We start from the raw sequence: 17,397 nt of genomic DNA on the forward strand, positions 1-17,397 counted from the left end.
AGCAAATGTCACTCCAGTCTTCAAAAAGGGCAAGAAGGCGGACCCGGGTAATTATAGACCGGTCAGCCTCACCTCTGTCCCTGGGAAAGTAACGGAACAACTTATCCTTGGTGCCATCTCAAGGCATATCAAGGATAAGAGGGTTATTAGGAGCAGTCAGCATGGCTTTGCCAAGGGTAAGTCATGCTTGACCAACCTCATAGCCTTTTATGAGAATGTAACAAGGTGGATGGATGATGGCAGAGCAGTGAATGAGGTCTACCTTGACTTCAGTAAAGCTTTTGACACAGTCTCCCACAGCATCCTCACAGCTAAGTTGAGGAGGTGTGGTCTAGACAATAGAGTAGTGAGGTGGGTTGCAAACTGGCTTAAGGAGAGAAGCCAGAGAGTGGTAGTCAATGGTGCGGAGTCTAGTTGGAGGCCAGTATCTAGTGGAGTGCCTCAGGGGTCAGTACTGGGGCCAATATTATTCAATATATTCATTAACGATTTAGACGAGGGAATAGAGTGTACTATCAGCAAGTTTGCTGATGACACTAAGCTAGGAGGGGTGGCTGACACACCAGAAGGCTGTGCTGCCATCCAGCGGGACCTGGACAGGCTGGAGAGTTGGGCGGGGAATAACCTAATGAAATTTAACAAGGGAAAGTGTAGAGTCCTGCATCTGGGCAGGAACAACCCCAGGTTCCAGTATAGGTTGGGAAATTACATATTAGAGAGCAGTGTAGGGGAAAGGGACCTGGGGGTCGTGGTGGACACCGGGATGACCATGAGCCAGCACTGTGCCCTTGTGGCCAGGAAGGCCAATGGCATCCTGGGGTGTATTAGAAAGGAGGTGGTTAGTAGATCAAGAGAGGTCGTCCTTCCCCTCTACTCTGCCCTGGTGAGACCACATCTGAAGTATTGTGTCCAGTTCTGGGCCCCTCAGTTCAAGAAGGACAGGGAACTGCTGGAGAGGGTCCAGCGTAGGGCAACGAAGATGATTAAGGGAGTGGAGCACCTCCCTTATGAAGAAAGGCTGAGGGAGCTGGGTCTCTTTAGTTTGGAGAAGAGGAAACTAAGGGGGGACCTTATTAATTCTTGTAAATATATAAAGGGTGAGTGCCGTGAGGATGGAGCCAGGCTCTTCTCAGTGGCAAACAATGATAGGACAAGGGGTAATGGGATCAAGCTGGAACATAAGAGGTTCCACTTAAATTTGAGAAAAAACTTCCTCTCAGTAAGGGTGTCAGAGCACTGGAACAGGCTGCCCAGGGAGGTTGTGGAGTCTGCTTCTTTGGAGACATTCAAAACCCGCCTGGACATGTTCCTGTGCAACCTCACCTAGGTGTTCCTGCTCCAGCAGGGGGATTGGACTAGATGATCTTTTGAGGTCCCTTCCAATCCCAAACATACTGTGATACTGTGATATCTCAGTTCTCATCCCCATCCCTACAATATCGTGGAAAACAGAAAGTTGGCAGCATGTGCAAAAATTTAGAAATATACTTTATGGGATCATTTATTCATTATCTAACATACATATGGCCCCAGTTGTCAAAGTGCACCAAAAATGCTCCACAGGGAAAGACAAGTCAGGGTGGCATGTGGCCACAGCACAGGCAGGAAGAGCAGTGACCTTCTCAGCTGAAGTGCAGTCCCCAAGCATTGCAGGGCTGGTGGCCATTTAAGTTTCTCTCAACAGACTGGGCAAGGTAACAAAGCACATCTGGGGCTGTCCTTGACACCCAGTCAGCAAGGCACTATGGCAAGAAACATGAGAGAAAATGGGGCTGTCTATAACATGGGGCTGAGGTCCATCCAGAGGCCATGGAGAAGGGCTGAGCTACCAAGGACCAGAGATGGTGGGGGATTAGGCTTTAATGGAGCTCCTGGACCCACGGGTGCAGGGCACAGGTGGAGGTTCAAGCTGAGGATGGTCAGGGCCATTAAAGCCTGTTGGTGTCCTTAGAGCCTTGTCACCACTTTTACTTACAGAAACAGCAGTTTTACTCATGTCATCAGATTGTGGTTGCGTCTGCTGCAGTGATCACTCTTGTTTATGACTGTGGGCTACAGGTCAGATCCACAAAGGTATTTAGGTGCCTAACATTCACTTTGAGACCAGATACAAGAGGAACTTAGGTGCTTCAGCATCTTTCTGAATCAGCCCTACAAATACTAAAGATCAGAGAATCAGAGAGCAAATTTTTCTAACTATAAGCATGGCGATTCTGGAGATCACCCTGTAATCCACTGTGAGATGATCCTCATTTTTACCTTGCTTTTCTTTCCTCAGTAAATAGGGTGAACTTTATGTTTTATTTAACAAAAACTATCATCTCTTTCTGAATCTGTTAATTCCTGGGCAATCAGGGTGTTGGATCAAATACTCCTCATGGCACAAAGTAGGAGGAATTCTGTGTGCATGTCCTTGCAAACTTGTCTCTTTGTTTTTCCACTGAATTATAACTACTCATTTTCAGTACTAATAGTTTTTAAATTTTTCTTTTAAGAAGTAACACATTTCCTTTCTGCTTTTATCCTGCTCTAGAGAGTATCTCCCTCTGAGCGTTGCCAATTCAACAGTTTCTGTGACTGCTCTGAGTGGGACAAAATTTCTGCTAGTGCAAGTCAGTAGTCATAACAGAATACTGTGTTTTCAAAAAGACTATCAATAATGCCTACAAAACAAAATTAACAACTCTGTTACTGACTGAAACAGCCCCACTGTATGGTGTCATGTTTTTTGGGGGGCTTGCAGTTTTTAACATCTTCAGAAAGAAAATAAAATAGTTTAGGGGGGGAAAAAAAGGAAAAATATAACCAAATCACATAATTTTAATGAATTAATTAATTATGAAGGCTTTATTGTAGACATCCTGAACTCTGCTATTGCTAAGTAACTCAGTCTTCAGTAAGTACACCCTAACAAGTGTTATAAGCAAGACCCATCTATAATATGAACTCTTAATGGAATCATGCACAAAACATATATTTTTTAACAAGGCACTCCATGACAAATGGGTTTTTAATAAGACAAAGTTATAAGATTTCTTCTTAGAGCTTTTTTTAAGAGACAAAGAATGATGTAGTGAAAATGCCAATGTTAAGCATCTATAATTTAAAACTACATAGTTTTTTAGTCCTGTCCTTGATAATAAGTAGTTTTTCTGGTATTTTGGCTCCTGTATCACAACATGCTGATGTAAGACACATGTCTGGTAGAGAAAAAGATATCTGCAGTTCTGCTGAATGAAAATTGCAGGCTGCTACAACTTACAAGACTTTGGATTTGAATATAGTCTACAACAGCCTCAGGGTCACTCCTGTTACAGAAGGTTCTGCATTAAAAACCAGACTAAATTTAAAACAAACAATCAAACAAACAAACAAAAACACCAACCAAAAAAAAACCAACCAAACAAAAATGCCAAAACAAAACAACAGGTAATGGATGTGACAAAGAGTAACTCTGAGTACCACTACATCATCAACGTTGAATGACATTTGCTTTACTGCCTCTGGCATGTGAAGCATATACGTAAGTTTATTTACACGTGTGCCTGTGTTAGTCCTGACTAAAAAAGGAGTAGCTGTTGATAAATATATTTGTGGCACTTGGATGTAGATACCACTATACAGCTTTCTACAGTAAATGTATCAAGGACAGATATGGCCAGCATTCAAGTCTGATGACACATAGGTTTTTAAGAAAAATTATGATTTTTGTCTCTGAACATCATACAGGCAAGATTAGGTGACTCTTTTACTGCATTTGCAACTTCAAATAGATATGAGACTGTTTCCTTCACAATATATTTCCTGTAAATTATGGCCCTTTCATATAGTTCTAAGCCTCCACCTTCATAGATTCATAACACAAGCCATATTTTGCTGTTTCATGCCACTGTTCAGCATTTGGGTGGTGAAAGGTTGAGAGCTTTAAAGATGGATTTTGGCACAGTTAACACTCAGCTAAAATTTTACACTAGCTGATTTAAGCCTAACAGTAGTGGAACCTCAGCCAATAACAAGCCTGTGCCAATGAGGTCAGTGCAAGACACCACAGAGTGATTAGCGAGCCTTTTGGTGGTGGACATGGCTTTCTGAAAAGACTTATTAAAATGTAGGCAAATGAACTAGTTCCATGTATGCAGCTCTCATCTATCATAGAATTCATTTGATTTCTCCTCTGTAATGTTAATGACATATGAAAAGCCTTTTCTTCCTTTCTAAAATGATGGCATTACTGACACAGAATCGGCTACAGTGAATGGAAAAGAATGAGTTCACCTACACTATAATTTGTAATTGGCTCACTCATGGGACTTGAGTCTTTTGCATGAAAACTAGAGCTGTGTGAGCTCTCAAATATGTTCCATTCATGCCTGCATTGTCACAGGAAAGATTTGAAGGAATCAGTTTGCATTTAATTAAAGCTTCTGTGACTTACTGCTAAAAATCTTAAACAATATATTCATCTAAAGTTCTTAAGAGTCAGGTTAAAGAGAGGACTATATTTGATACTGCAATCTAATGGTATCAGGAAGCTGTTGTGAAAGAGATCATTACATACAAAATGGGTATTTCTTCATAACCTAAACACAACTAAATGTATAAACTCTGATGCATCTCCCATGGAACTCTGCACCTTCTGAGTAACGTGTGGTGACTATGGAGGAGTCCACTGGGTAACGATTTAAAGTCTCAATTAATGGGTGCTTAACTGCTGTTAATTTGGAACAGTGGCTTGGGGAACTATATTTGAGAGTCACACACATATAAAATTATTCCATTGTGATTGGTTTTGTTGCAGTGAATGTCAGCGAGAATTTGTTGAAGGGAAGCCATAAAGCAAGCAATACTTACTTTTCTCTCTCTTCTGTGTGTGTGTGTGTGTGTGTGTCTGTGTGTGTGTGTGTGTGTGTGTGTGTCACAACATGTAGCAGTGCTGGTTTCAGAAACCCAAACTAGCAAATCTTTCTGCCTTGGTTCACAGAACATTCAAGGGTGTCTATACTTAAAAAGGCTGTTCCATTTTGACAGTTAGCATCAAGCAGTATTGCATGTATGGATGTGTGCGGAATATGTCTCACACTGATAGAAAGGCTGCTTAATTCTGACACATTTAAGTATTCCAGCCATACAGATCATTGAAGAAAATTGAAGCTCTTGGGTTCAAAGAGATAAAGTGTGACAACTATATTGGAAAGCTGAAAGTTCTTTCAAGGACAGAAAGTATGATTCTGCTTACTAATTCTAGGACTAAGTCAAACAAATTTAAATATCATAATCTTTATTTTGCATAGTAAAACCATTAATCAAAAAGAATTTGGCATCTCTGGTAAAGTACAGATCCTTTTTTTCTGTTACCATCAAAGGGCTCCTTCTCTCATCAGTGTTTTAAAATTATATTTCTGAAAAGCAAATATTTTGCCTTTGGAATAAAGCAACACATAACATGCATTTTGAAAGGCCTTTCTTCTTATTCCCTTTTTCTGTGTTATTACTCAGTTTAAACATTTCTCTGGTTGGGAATCAAGAAAAGAGGCAGCACAAATTAAAGAGCAGCTAAAAACTGGGACATAGTAAGAGCTGAGCTACAACTTGGTAATTAAGCTGCTTTTTACCATGAAAAATAAGTTATGTGGCCAGTGACTGACATGTCCATTTTGGGGACATGGATGCTACTCTTGGCATTGCCAAGGTAACTATTAGGTAACCTTTGGTAAGTCTTTGGGCCTTCTCAGACCTTAGTAAAACAGGGATGGTGACATGTTGTTGAAACGCACCTGTAGCACTATCCTGCCTTTCTGCTTCAGTTACTGTGACCAGCAGTTCTCTAAGGGAGCTGTAGATTTAAATTGGAGCAAAGAGATTGTCATCAGAGAATTGCTGGGTACACAGCCAGGCACAGTGCTGAAGATATTCCTGTTTAGCAAAGGGGGAAGGAGCTGGGCTGATGAGAGAGTAGGAAAAAAAAAGCTTGTCGGGGCTAAAAGCCCTTCAGACCATTCTGCTTTCACCTCAGATTATCAGGAGGACTTGGACTGAGTTCAGCCACACTGAGTTCAGCAGCACTGCCTGGGAAGGAGGGAATAACCAAATGAACCACCACAGCTCAGAAGTCCTGAGGTCACTGCTGGGACAGATAAGTAAGATTGCTATGACAAAAGCTTTAGTTGCTTATTTTCCCCTCTATTTCTAGCTCAATTAGAGTATGCTTGGTGTAGCTCTATCCTCATCTTTGTCCCCCACCATCCCTGTCTCAGCCACCTTCTTCCAGCTACATACCTGATCCCAGTCACTACAACACCTTAAATACCCTTCCACATTCCTCAAAAGATGCTGATCTTTCAGCAAACCTTCTGTTTCCTCTTGAAGATGTCAGATGCAAGAAAGATAAAAGGACTATGGTATAAGAAGAAATTGTGAAACATGAAACAGAGGAACTATCCTTATTTGTTATATTGTGTGTATTGACATAGAAACTATTCTTACTGTTTAATAATATGTAATGTGGTCTCTGGACATGTGTAACTTGATTAAAAAAACCTACCCTGTTGTCATGATTGTCCTTCAACACCAGATTAAGAATCACTTATCCCAAGTCCACTTCCCCAAATTGTGTGATTATAGTTTAATTTCAGTGAACAATCAGAAATGGTCTACATCCATTGTGCACCTTAATATGTTAGTACAGAATCCATTTATATGTTTGCATGCACTGTATTTTTAATGCATAAAGAGCTAGATCCTGAAGCTTGATCTCTGCCTGACAGTTGAAAGAGCACATAAACAATGCATTTACCTAACTAATGCACTACTCATTACTAATTTTTTACTGTCTAGTAAGAGACAGTTTCACCTAGCTATACCCCAGAGACATCAATATTTCCAAAATTAGCAGGGGACAGTCACTAATCCTTTGGGAAAATTGCTAAAGTTTGACATCTTAATTAAGAATTGAGTTCTAGGATTGCTGGAAATTACCAGGGCAAAGTTATGGATCTAAATGGAATTTTGGAAAAGTTTGGCAGACAAAACACATGGAAAACTGCCTGAACTGTGAGGGGAACTAAAAATTTCAAGCATCCACACTGATACGCCATAGGACTCTGGTGCACAAGAGATATAGTATCCTACTCACAGCCAGCACCAGACTTTTCAGGAAAAAGTATGGCACACCTTAGCAGAATAATCTGCTCAGGTGTATGTCTAAATCTTCTCTGTTGTTTGTGACCTGAAGCATGAGGGTTTATATCCCCTTTAAAAATGTTTTATCCTATCTGATGCAACTGTGGAAGCTTTTTATGATTGAGATAAACTTACAGTCTTCTTTTTAGCCTTTTCACTTCATTGTCATTTTGTAGCAAAAAAACCCTCCAAGTACATAATCTCTAAAATGACAATATTTTAAAATTATAATTGTGTCTACATTAAAAAGTGTTTGCCTGTAAAAACAACCTGTAGGAATTATGTTATGAAAACCTGAGGGGGTAACATAGGTAGTATCAACCAAAAGCATTTCCCCTAGATGAACTGTGTGTCAATTAATTTGTTTTGTTGGAAAACCTTCATCGTGTTTTCACTCTTTTCTGACACAGCTTGCTGTCAAAACTTTAAGCTATAATGCAAACTAGTATATCATCTCCTCTTCTTGTTTAATTTTGATTTGATAAAAATAACAAAGAATGTATTTAACAATAGCAATGATTAAGTCTTCTCATGTACAGTCTTCTGCAGTAAAAGTATGCCTAACCACTGTGTAATTTAGGAGTGACTTCTTTCCTAGATTTGTATAAGAGAAATATATTATTAGGATAGAGTGGAATAGCATGTCCGAAAATTATTTTTCTGTGTCATTATTTTTTACTTAATCTTTCAACATTAGTGTGTTTCCTTTGTTTGTGTAACCACACTAAACAGACACAATTTTTTATTAAAACAAATTCTGTTTTAAACAATGTGTTGCCTGTAGTCCCCAACACTGCCTGCACTATGGCTCCCAGGTCATTAACTATGAATTGACTATTGGGTTATTAGCCATTATACATGGAGAGAGATCCCAAATGGGTGTCAGACAACAGGCTTTATATGACTTTGCATCTCCTCACAGCTCCTGGTGCAGGAATGGTTTAGGATAGGAAGAGGCATCAGGAGACAGTAATGTCACTAGAATGCAATTCCATTACTATTTTGGACCATGTGGTAACTTTATTGCTAATAGTTGTCTTTGTGGTGCCTCTCTAAGTGATCCAGAGTTCCTGACTCAGAATGTAGGAGGCACATAATTTAATGCCAGTTTTGTCTCACTGTGAATTGCATCTTGCACCAAATCTGCATCAAACAGCTTAACTATTCTGAACTAACAGTCTTAAGTCAAAACTCACTGGAACTCACAGGATCTTTAGCCACTAGTTGTGTGACAGTTCAGAAGTGGGGCTTGTGATGACTGAGATTAAATACATGACACAGACATCACTAGCCCAGTATTTGAAATTAAAAGTGCACTTAAAAAGGAATCGTAACATTGAAGAAGTTATAAATGCATTAAATATGACCACGTCTTACAAAATTATGAACATTTGCTTGATGTTTGTTTGATCAGAAGTTTTGAACCTAGTTGATCAGCCAGAGAAATTGTTAGTATGAGTAAAGTAATTTAGGACTCTGTTGGTGAGGTAACTGTCCCTCTCACTGTCCCCGCTAAGACAAGCAAAGGCCTGGTAAGGCCAAAAGATAGTCCCTAGTGACACCTACTAGTCCTCACCAGTGGTCCTAGCCTCCACTAGTTCTGGGCATATGTTCAGCAAAACCAGCTTCCAGATGTCAGGAATTTAGTTGTCTTAGCTCTTGTGAACCTTTCAGCCAGCCTCAGCTAGCTGGAATAAGCTACTTACCAAGACTGTTCACAAAGATTATGAGAAGTTGGACCACATATTTCTTTAAGATGAAAATACATTGAACTGCTTGCATGTCCAGCATTCTGATGAACTGTTTATGAACTGTGGTGTAAATACTGCATCACTGAAATAAAAATGAGTTTTGATTTTTGTTTCAGTAAGAGTAGATTTGGTCTTGAAACAATATTCACCCAAACAGCAAAATTCAGCTGAGTCTTAGGCAGAACTTGTCAGCTTTGAAACCGTATACACCAACACCCACATGAGACCTTATGACAGGAAATGAAGGATATAGCCAATTGGAACTGCCAGGAAATGTGGGTGAAGAATAATGTTGCTGAACTGAGAATTTAGCAAAGGTTCTCAGAGTGTAAAAAGACTAAGAACTTTTCCATGCTAAACTTGTCACAAACTAATTTTACATCTCATACAAAACTTCTCATGATCACAGTTTGACATTATCTTTGATTAATTTAAAAGCCAAAAGTTGAGTTGCTGATATCCATGCTATTGTCAGTGTTTCACCAGACATTGCATAGTATAAAATACAAAAGGTGGTTGTCCTTTTTGCTGAAAGATTGTTATCTTTACCCTCCAAAACTCCAGCATTTAATAAAGAAAAAGCTGTATCCTCTTCAGAAACCATCATTGCAAATAGGGCCATGTAAGCCAGGGCACAGGTATACATTAATATTTTGGGTATGTTTGTACACAGACACACACACATATATAGAAAAATGGAAAAAAATGTTTTACATTTATATCCCAAATTATTTTTACCCACAGAAAACAACAGAAATGATCAAGAGACATAAAACTTCAGCCCGCGTAAATTAAATGGTTCTGCTGCATTAACTTCATAAAACCATAATCCTCTCCTCCATAAACTATTACATGCACTGCAACATATCTGATTTATGAGCTGTAGAATCAATGGGAAAAATTAATGCTTGAAAAACATATTAAAGACATTATTGAACAGATTTTAATTGAGATTTGATTTCAGTGCCCCTTATCCACATGATTAATGGGTCATACCCCTCGACTCCAGCAGGCAGAAAAGAGAGTCTTTAATATGACAATTAAGTATCTGTCTTTAGGTTTTATGTAGCTCTCTCCTCAGATCACTTCATCAGTACAGTGTGGCTTTTGTGCAGATTAAATTGAGACTCAATTTTCTCTATTTTCCAGCACTTACTTATGTTTTATGACAAGCCCTAAATCAATTTTATGCTATTATTGATTTTTTCTTAAATGGGCACAAACCATTTTGCCTTTTGCCCTTCTTTTCTACTTTCCTTCTGTTTCCTTTTTTTCACTGTATGCTTGATATACAGCCAGCTGAAGAAATTTCAAATGTTTCCTGAGATTTCTACAGGCCGTGCCAATTCATTCACTTTTTACAATGTCAGAGTTCACAAACTTAACCTGGAATTCTATCAAAACTTATATATTATTTTAATGTGACAAGGTTTACAGGGTGGGCTTCTATCCCCACCCTATCCCAAAAAAAAAAAAAAAAAAAAAAGGAAAAAAAAAAAGAAAAAAGAGAGTCTTCAAGGTTAGTTCCTCCTCTTTTTGTTAAAAAAAGAACAACAGCAAAACACAACAGGCAATCTTTCTAATAATTTCTGAAATATCCGAACTGCAGCTTCAGCTATAATTATTGAAACACTCTTGAAATCTAATTAATACAGTGATGTAGGGAGAAGCTATTTCATGGCTTGCAGGGGAAAAGGGCATTATCTGCAAGGTGCAATAACTCCTCTGAGATGTGGCAACAGCTAGTGGTATGCCACGCAATTAAGAAGCTCTTGGTTCTTTAGGGCTCCATCCTGTCTGACCTAAGGCAAAAATTAACAACTGCCTTGGGCAATAAAGTTAGCACAATTTGTAATCAGATAGCTTATTTTTTTTTGGCAGAGAATTATACATTAAGAAGGATCAAAGAGAGAAACAAGAAATGTAATTCAGCTACCAAAATGGGTTAGCATTTTTATTTTCTGGTTGTTTAGGGTCATAGAGGAGGTTATGAAGGATTGTCCTCTTTCTTCCTTTGTTTGAAGTCCAGCATGCCTGAACTCAGGTGATAAAATTGATTTTTAATATAAGTACGGTAGCTTGATTTTGCTGAAAAATCAATAAAGCCCTTCATTGTGTTGGATATTTACCTAGTAACATTTAACTTGTAGACTCTCAAAGCATTTCTTAAAATATGTTTAGAAAGATTAAAAAAAAAAAAAATTCTAAATAACAAAGGCTTACCCACTGAAGCAAAAAAAAAAAAACGCTAACCTGAATGATCTCTGTCATGGCATCTTTGCTCAGCTGATGCTTCCTTCAATTTAAGGGGAAATTTCAGCTGCCCCGAATGACAGATTTTGGGCAGAACAGTAATGTTTTAGTTATTTCTTGCTGTGATTCTATCATTAGTGTGTGCCTACTTGTGATTATAGTAAATATATGGATAGACAATATGTGTAAGGTGGATGGAGACATTTCCTTACGGAGTTTCAACAGCTTTCCTGGAAAAAAAAATCAGAAAATGTGCAACCAAATTAAGAAAAAAACAAAAAAATCTTGAATTTCACCATAATATAGACACTGGGATGCTGTTCTCTTTGTGAAATGCAAGCGAGACAGCAATCCAGTAATTGGAAAAAAGTTTGGATCTATGCCATTGTACTGTACCTCCCTTAATTTATAAATATTGTTCCCTTCATGCAAGAAACATGCCAGCAACAATATCAACTTTCATGACCAAGAGGATACTTGAGGGCTTTTTTCTTTATCTCTTGGTTTTCTCTTCATTTTGAGGTATGAAGAGTAATGTCACAATTCAGCTTGCATGCTGCTTTTCTACTACATGTAAAAAGAAAGCTTTCCTTGCGAGTGCCCAATGCATGTGATGTTGTGAATTCTGTATACCTGTGGCAAAGAGCAGAGGTGCCCTGAACTCTCTGCTTCTAGCTGGAATTCAGATTCAGACTGCCCACAGGTCAGTGATTCCTTAGCTGTAGACTAATCAAAAATGAAGATGCACCATTTCATTCCTTTAGAGAAACAGCTGTTTTGCATCTTAGACTAAAGGCTCCTTATTCATTTACTCCATTTGTTTCTGTTCTGTTTTTGCCATATTCTTTATTATTACTATCACTGCTGTTAATATTGTCATAATTATTACTACTGTTAATATAATACTACTAATCACTGCATGTGATTGTGTTACATGAATATCATGCAAATACTGCAAACCAAGAAACTGACTGTAATGCACAGTACAGTTTCCTTTCATGTACCCAAAAAATGGTGGGAGTTAAGTCTCCTAAACCTTTGCTTATTTTGTTAGAATATTTTTCTCCTGTGATTTACTCTTTTCTTCATCAGCACTACTTATACTTTATTTCTTTTTTAGAATTGGATTTTTGAAAAATGAATTATACTGTTAAAACCTTTTTATCAACAGAAGATATTTTTCAGAATAGATTAAATTAAGTATACTGTTTAAGTGTTTCTAGTTGTTCACTCTGATTTTTCTAATTTATTTATTTTTTATCAACCTTATTTATTTGTTTTCTGGCCTTGCATTTACATGCCTGTGATATTCAGACACACAGGTAGGTATACCCAAAAGAAAAAGCAGTACTACAGGTCATGGATTACCGTTATCTTCTCATTGCCACATCTGGTCAGATGTTTTTATCCCAGTGAGTGTACAGCTGACATAGGCAAAAGAGAGTTGAGACAGAATACTTGGCACTGTGTGGAACAGCAACTTAAAAAACAAAAACAAACAACAACAACAACAACAACCACAAAAACAAACAAACAAACAAACACACACAAAAAAAACAAACCGAACAACAACAAAAAACCATGCACACACACAAAACAAGTAACCCTCATTCCTACAACATACATATTTGGGACTGAGAACTATTTGATTTCCAGGCTAAAAGAGCACATATGCCACAGAATTCCACTTAAACACTTTCAGAGAAAAAAATCCACAATAAAATTAGTGTATACAATGAAGGGCAAATTACCACAGTAGGCTGTTCTGTTGAAAAAATAAACCAGTTTACAAAAATAAATGCTCTGTATATAAAATGTGAGTGCAGATAAATATCTTCCACATATACTCGTTAAAAACTATTTTTTCTTACATGTAGGTAAATGGCATCATGTGCTTCAGGTTGTACGGGATTTTTTATTTAGACTGGAGATTATTTGTTTTGTTCGAAGGCTCATGAGTTTGTAACACAGCCCTTGAAAGAGGGCTAGATAACACCCCCGAGCCACGGAGCTCACAGTAGTCCTCAGCACAGCATTATCAGCCGCTGCCTTCATAGCACAGGAGACCCTTGTGTTTTATCCAGGCAGCAGGGATTTTTATCCTTCTGAAATGAATTCAAGTCTAATCTAGAATCCCAACAATTCAGAACAATAAATAGCATGAACACTGCGCACCGATTCCACGCCCCGACAGCCTCTTCACACACAACTACGTGTTTCCTCCTCATCCCGGCCAGCAGTGCTGCCCGGGTTGTGCCTCGAGGAGGCCGGTGCCCGCCAGGCCGGCTACCTGTTGGAAGCAAGATCATTGACAGACAGGCCACGGAATCACGCGGCAATTGGAATTTCATCTTCATTAGGTGCATATACACACTTGGAGTACTCTGGGTTCAACGCTTCCCCGACTTCCCGGAGGCAAGCGCTGGCCCTGGCTGGGTAAATCGGCGTAGGCCGTGCCGGACGGGGTTGTTGCCTAGCAACAGGCGACCCCGCAGGGCGGGGCGGGGGGTACCGCTCCCCTCACGGAACCAGCGAGGCGGACGCCGTCAGCAGTCCTTGGGCCTCGTCCATCTAGAAACGGGCAATTCCTCCTCCCCCGGTCAAATCGCTTTGGCTTTATCAAGTCCCCGCAGAGGAGAGGGTATCAAAACGCGGGTAAGAAATTAAAACAAACCAAAACAATCTGCGAAAGGATTTTACGAGGTCAGGAGAGCCCACCACAGGGGAAACGGCGCTGTGCCTGGGAGTGCTTGAGACAACAGCCTGGCCCTGCCCTCGGCCCTGCACCCTTCCCTGATCCCCCCTTCCTCTCTTCAGTTCCCCGTCCCTCTGCGATGGCTAGAGTAAAACACCTTATCTCAGCTCTGGGAAGGAGGGAGGGGAAGGGACCACCTTCAGAGTGCAGCTGGAACTGGAAGCTGTCTGCCTCAGCCGTTAGAAATATGTGGAGAAATTACCTATCATTCCCTGTAGAGACATCCAGCAAACATCCCAACCCAGCTTTTCAGTTCGGTGATAATATGCTCCTATCAGTTTTAATAGCCCCATGCTGGATTCAGGAGGTATTATGGATTGTACAGCAAGCATATTGTCATTAAATTAAATTTTCAGAACATTCCCCAGCTCATCACAAATACCACAGAGAGTAATCATAATCGGTTCTCAACACATGTGTAATTGCCTTCAGCTGGCGTTTTTTACAGTTGACATTGTTCAGCAGTGATAAGGTGATTGGTGATTTGAATACACAGCTTGTTTCATAGCTGCCGTAATTGAAATATGGTATGTGTGAATGGAAGATTACATTAAGACCTAGGATAATCACCTGACATGAGAGTAATTGAGTCTACAATCTGCCACTGAGTCTCTCAGGGAGGGCTGAAATGAAAAGAAGCTATTAGTAGATTATGCCACTGCTGGCTTGGCGCTGCTCGGCTCGGCGCAGCGCTGGAGCGCCGGGCTGCCGTTCCTGAGCGCCGGCCTGGGCTGTGCCGGCTGGGCCGCCCCCGGGCACCGCCGAGGGAGGCACCGCCGGGAAGAAAAGTTGAACTTTTTTCTTGGGTTGAGAGGGAATGGGAAGGGCCGGGGGCAGTGAGTTAAGCTCTGGAAGAAATACTTCTCGCTGCCTCGCGAAATTTTCCTTCCTTCCTTATCGTTTTGTTGGTGGAGACAAGGAGGTGCGATCACTCTAGCCCATCTCTTCAGAGAGGGCGGGTGTGGGAGGAAGAAGTGCACCGTGAATTTATCCTGGTGGGCTTAGGCGTAAATGATCACACTTCAGCTATTGTTCAGCTGCTTCTAGAGGAAAAAGTGTATGGAATCTTGGAAAAAAAAAAAAATAAAAAAGGCAAAAGGAGCCGAGGGCAATTCAATAGGTTTCCGCGGTCCAGAAGCATTATTAGGTAATTATAATTCAGAATTTTAAAATTTATTCACAGAACTTGGTGGGAAACTATAAATCTGATGTTTTAGTGTGTTCACCTAAAGATGCAATGAAAAGTGGTTTTCGTTATGTGGGCTGCCTAAGATTTTCTTTAAAAATCAAGTTTGGAAGTAAACTGAGGTTAATTAAAAAAAGGGTAGAGAAGAGGAACAGTCTTATCTAACCTTTAAAAATAAATGTAATAACTTGCCTGAAAATTTGAAAGAAATATTTACTCCAGGTGTCTAGACTTAATGGACAAAAGCATAATTGCTTTTTAAGGGGAATATTTTATTTGTTAGTCACTGAGGATTATCTTGTGATGGAGTAGTCTGTTTTCCTTTCTTTATTTCTTCCTTTAGAAGGTGATGTTTTGTTGTTTGTTTCTTCAAATCTACTGTATATACAGATCACAAACCCTGAACAAAGAAGAATTACAAACCCGCTGAGATAAACATGTCAGAATTACTGTTAAGAGGCTGATGCCCAGAGTGTTTAATGGCTTGAAAAGATGATCAAGCTACCCCTTCAAAAATTATCATTGAGCCAATGATAATCCAGTTATAATAATGAGTACTGAGTCAATTAAGCTTAGTGTGCAGAGAAACTACCTTTTAATAATAAGTAACTCAGTCTCTTCCCTGTTAAAAAATATGGAATTATGAAACCAGCATTTTTAGAGGAAAGCCATATTGTTCAGGTTAGAAGCCTATATAGCAAACCATGTCCAACATAGTATGGCTAACTTGTAGGGTATAATCCCATCAGGATATGAGCTTCTCCTTTGAGATGCTGCAAATACCCATTCTCTTGTAACTTTACAGTGTGGTAATTTTCAGAATCCAAACTCAAGCTGTACTATCTTGGAAATGGCTATAGGAGACAGAGCTCAGCACAGTGTCTTTTCTGCACACAAGTGATAGCTTTTTTTTTCGTACAATGTCTTCAAAATAGCTTTTGTATCTAGCAGAATTATCTTGCACATTTTTCTCAGCTGTTCCTGAAGCCACAGCTCTCTTTAGTACTTGTTAAAACAAACCTAAAAATGCAGTGCTAAAAAGACAGTGGTTGGGCTTTTTGATTCCACTTATAATAACATCAGCGAGAAGGAAGTTTTTAGACAATTAAGGTCTGTATAATCCAGTGTAGCGTCACTAAAAATGAAAGGATATGGGGCTGAATATAGCTGTAGTGGTGATATACAAATGAACAAATTGCTAAATAGTGTAGTATCTTCCTCATCACATTGTGCGCAGAATGCACCCAAGGTGGCTACTGCAAGGGCTACAGTTGTCCCAGTGAGCCTTTGCATAGCCAAAGGCTGTCTGATTTGCAAAAAAGTGAGCATTAGTTATTCTATGTAAACGAACAAACAAACACAAAACCCCCCAACTAAACAAACAAAAACACAACAACAAACAAACAAAACCAAACACACACAAAAAACCCAGCAAAACCCCAGCTTAATGCTTGGATCACAAACTCTGTGAGCTTGTCAGTTGAAAAGTCACAAACTGCTCATAGATTGAACGTAACTAATTTATCTGGAAGATATTGAATGGCAGTAAACATAGAATATGTAATGTATTTTCAGTCACTTAAAAAAAATGAAAGAAACCTAGTCACTTAAAGTCTTATTCTTACTTATGCAAGAATGCATTGCCTTTGAAAATCTGTTTATCTTGACCCATGATGGTGGAGTCACTGGATTTAACCAGAAGACCAGCATATGAAAAATAATTCTCTAAGCAATCAACCCTGAGGAGCTCTTAAACGATATCACTCAGTTATGCTCTGAGTAACTTGCATGGTCCTGTTTGGGCATGAAATCCTTCCTCGGTTTTGTAAAACTTGGCGTAGGTCCCTTCCAATCCCTAACATTCTGTGATTCCTCTTTTTTTTGTTGTTGTTGTTGTTTTTTTTTTTTTTCCCAGATGTGGAGGTACAGGACATTCAACAGTATGATGAGCTGTAACTTAAGGGAAAGTGTGTTGTATTGATCAGCGGTAATCATCAAGGGTACTAGAGAACTTACAAAACCTCTGGACAGTTTGCTCAAGGATCTAATGTTATGGGGGTTAAAAACCTGGAGTTGTACAATGAAAGGTGTTTGGGGAAGTTTGATGGGTGCAAATGTCAAGGGAGAAAGCTGTCTTGTCTGGTTTTGAGTGATGCAGAGAAAAGCATCTTTATCAATTCTAGTATAATGAGTTAAAAAAATTCTGCTTGAAGAGAGACTCTGAAGATAGTTCTGACCAACAGGGCCTTGAAGGACACTTTTATCTCACTACT

Source organism: Columba livia, chromosome 2 (genome assembly GCF_036013475.1).
Source record: "Columba livia isolate bColLiv1 breed racing homer chromosome 2, bColLiv1.pat.W.v2, whole genome shotgun sequence".
Classification (NCBI taxonomy): domain Eukaryota; kingdom Metazoa; phylum Chordata; class Aves; order Columbiformes; family Columbidae; genus Columba; species Columba livia.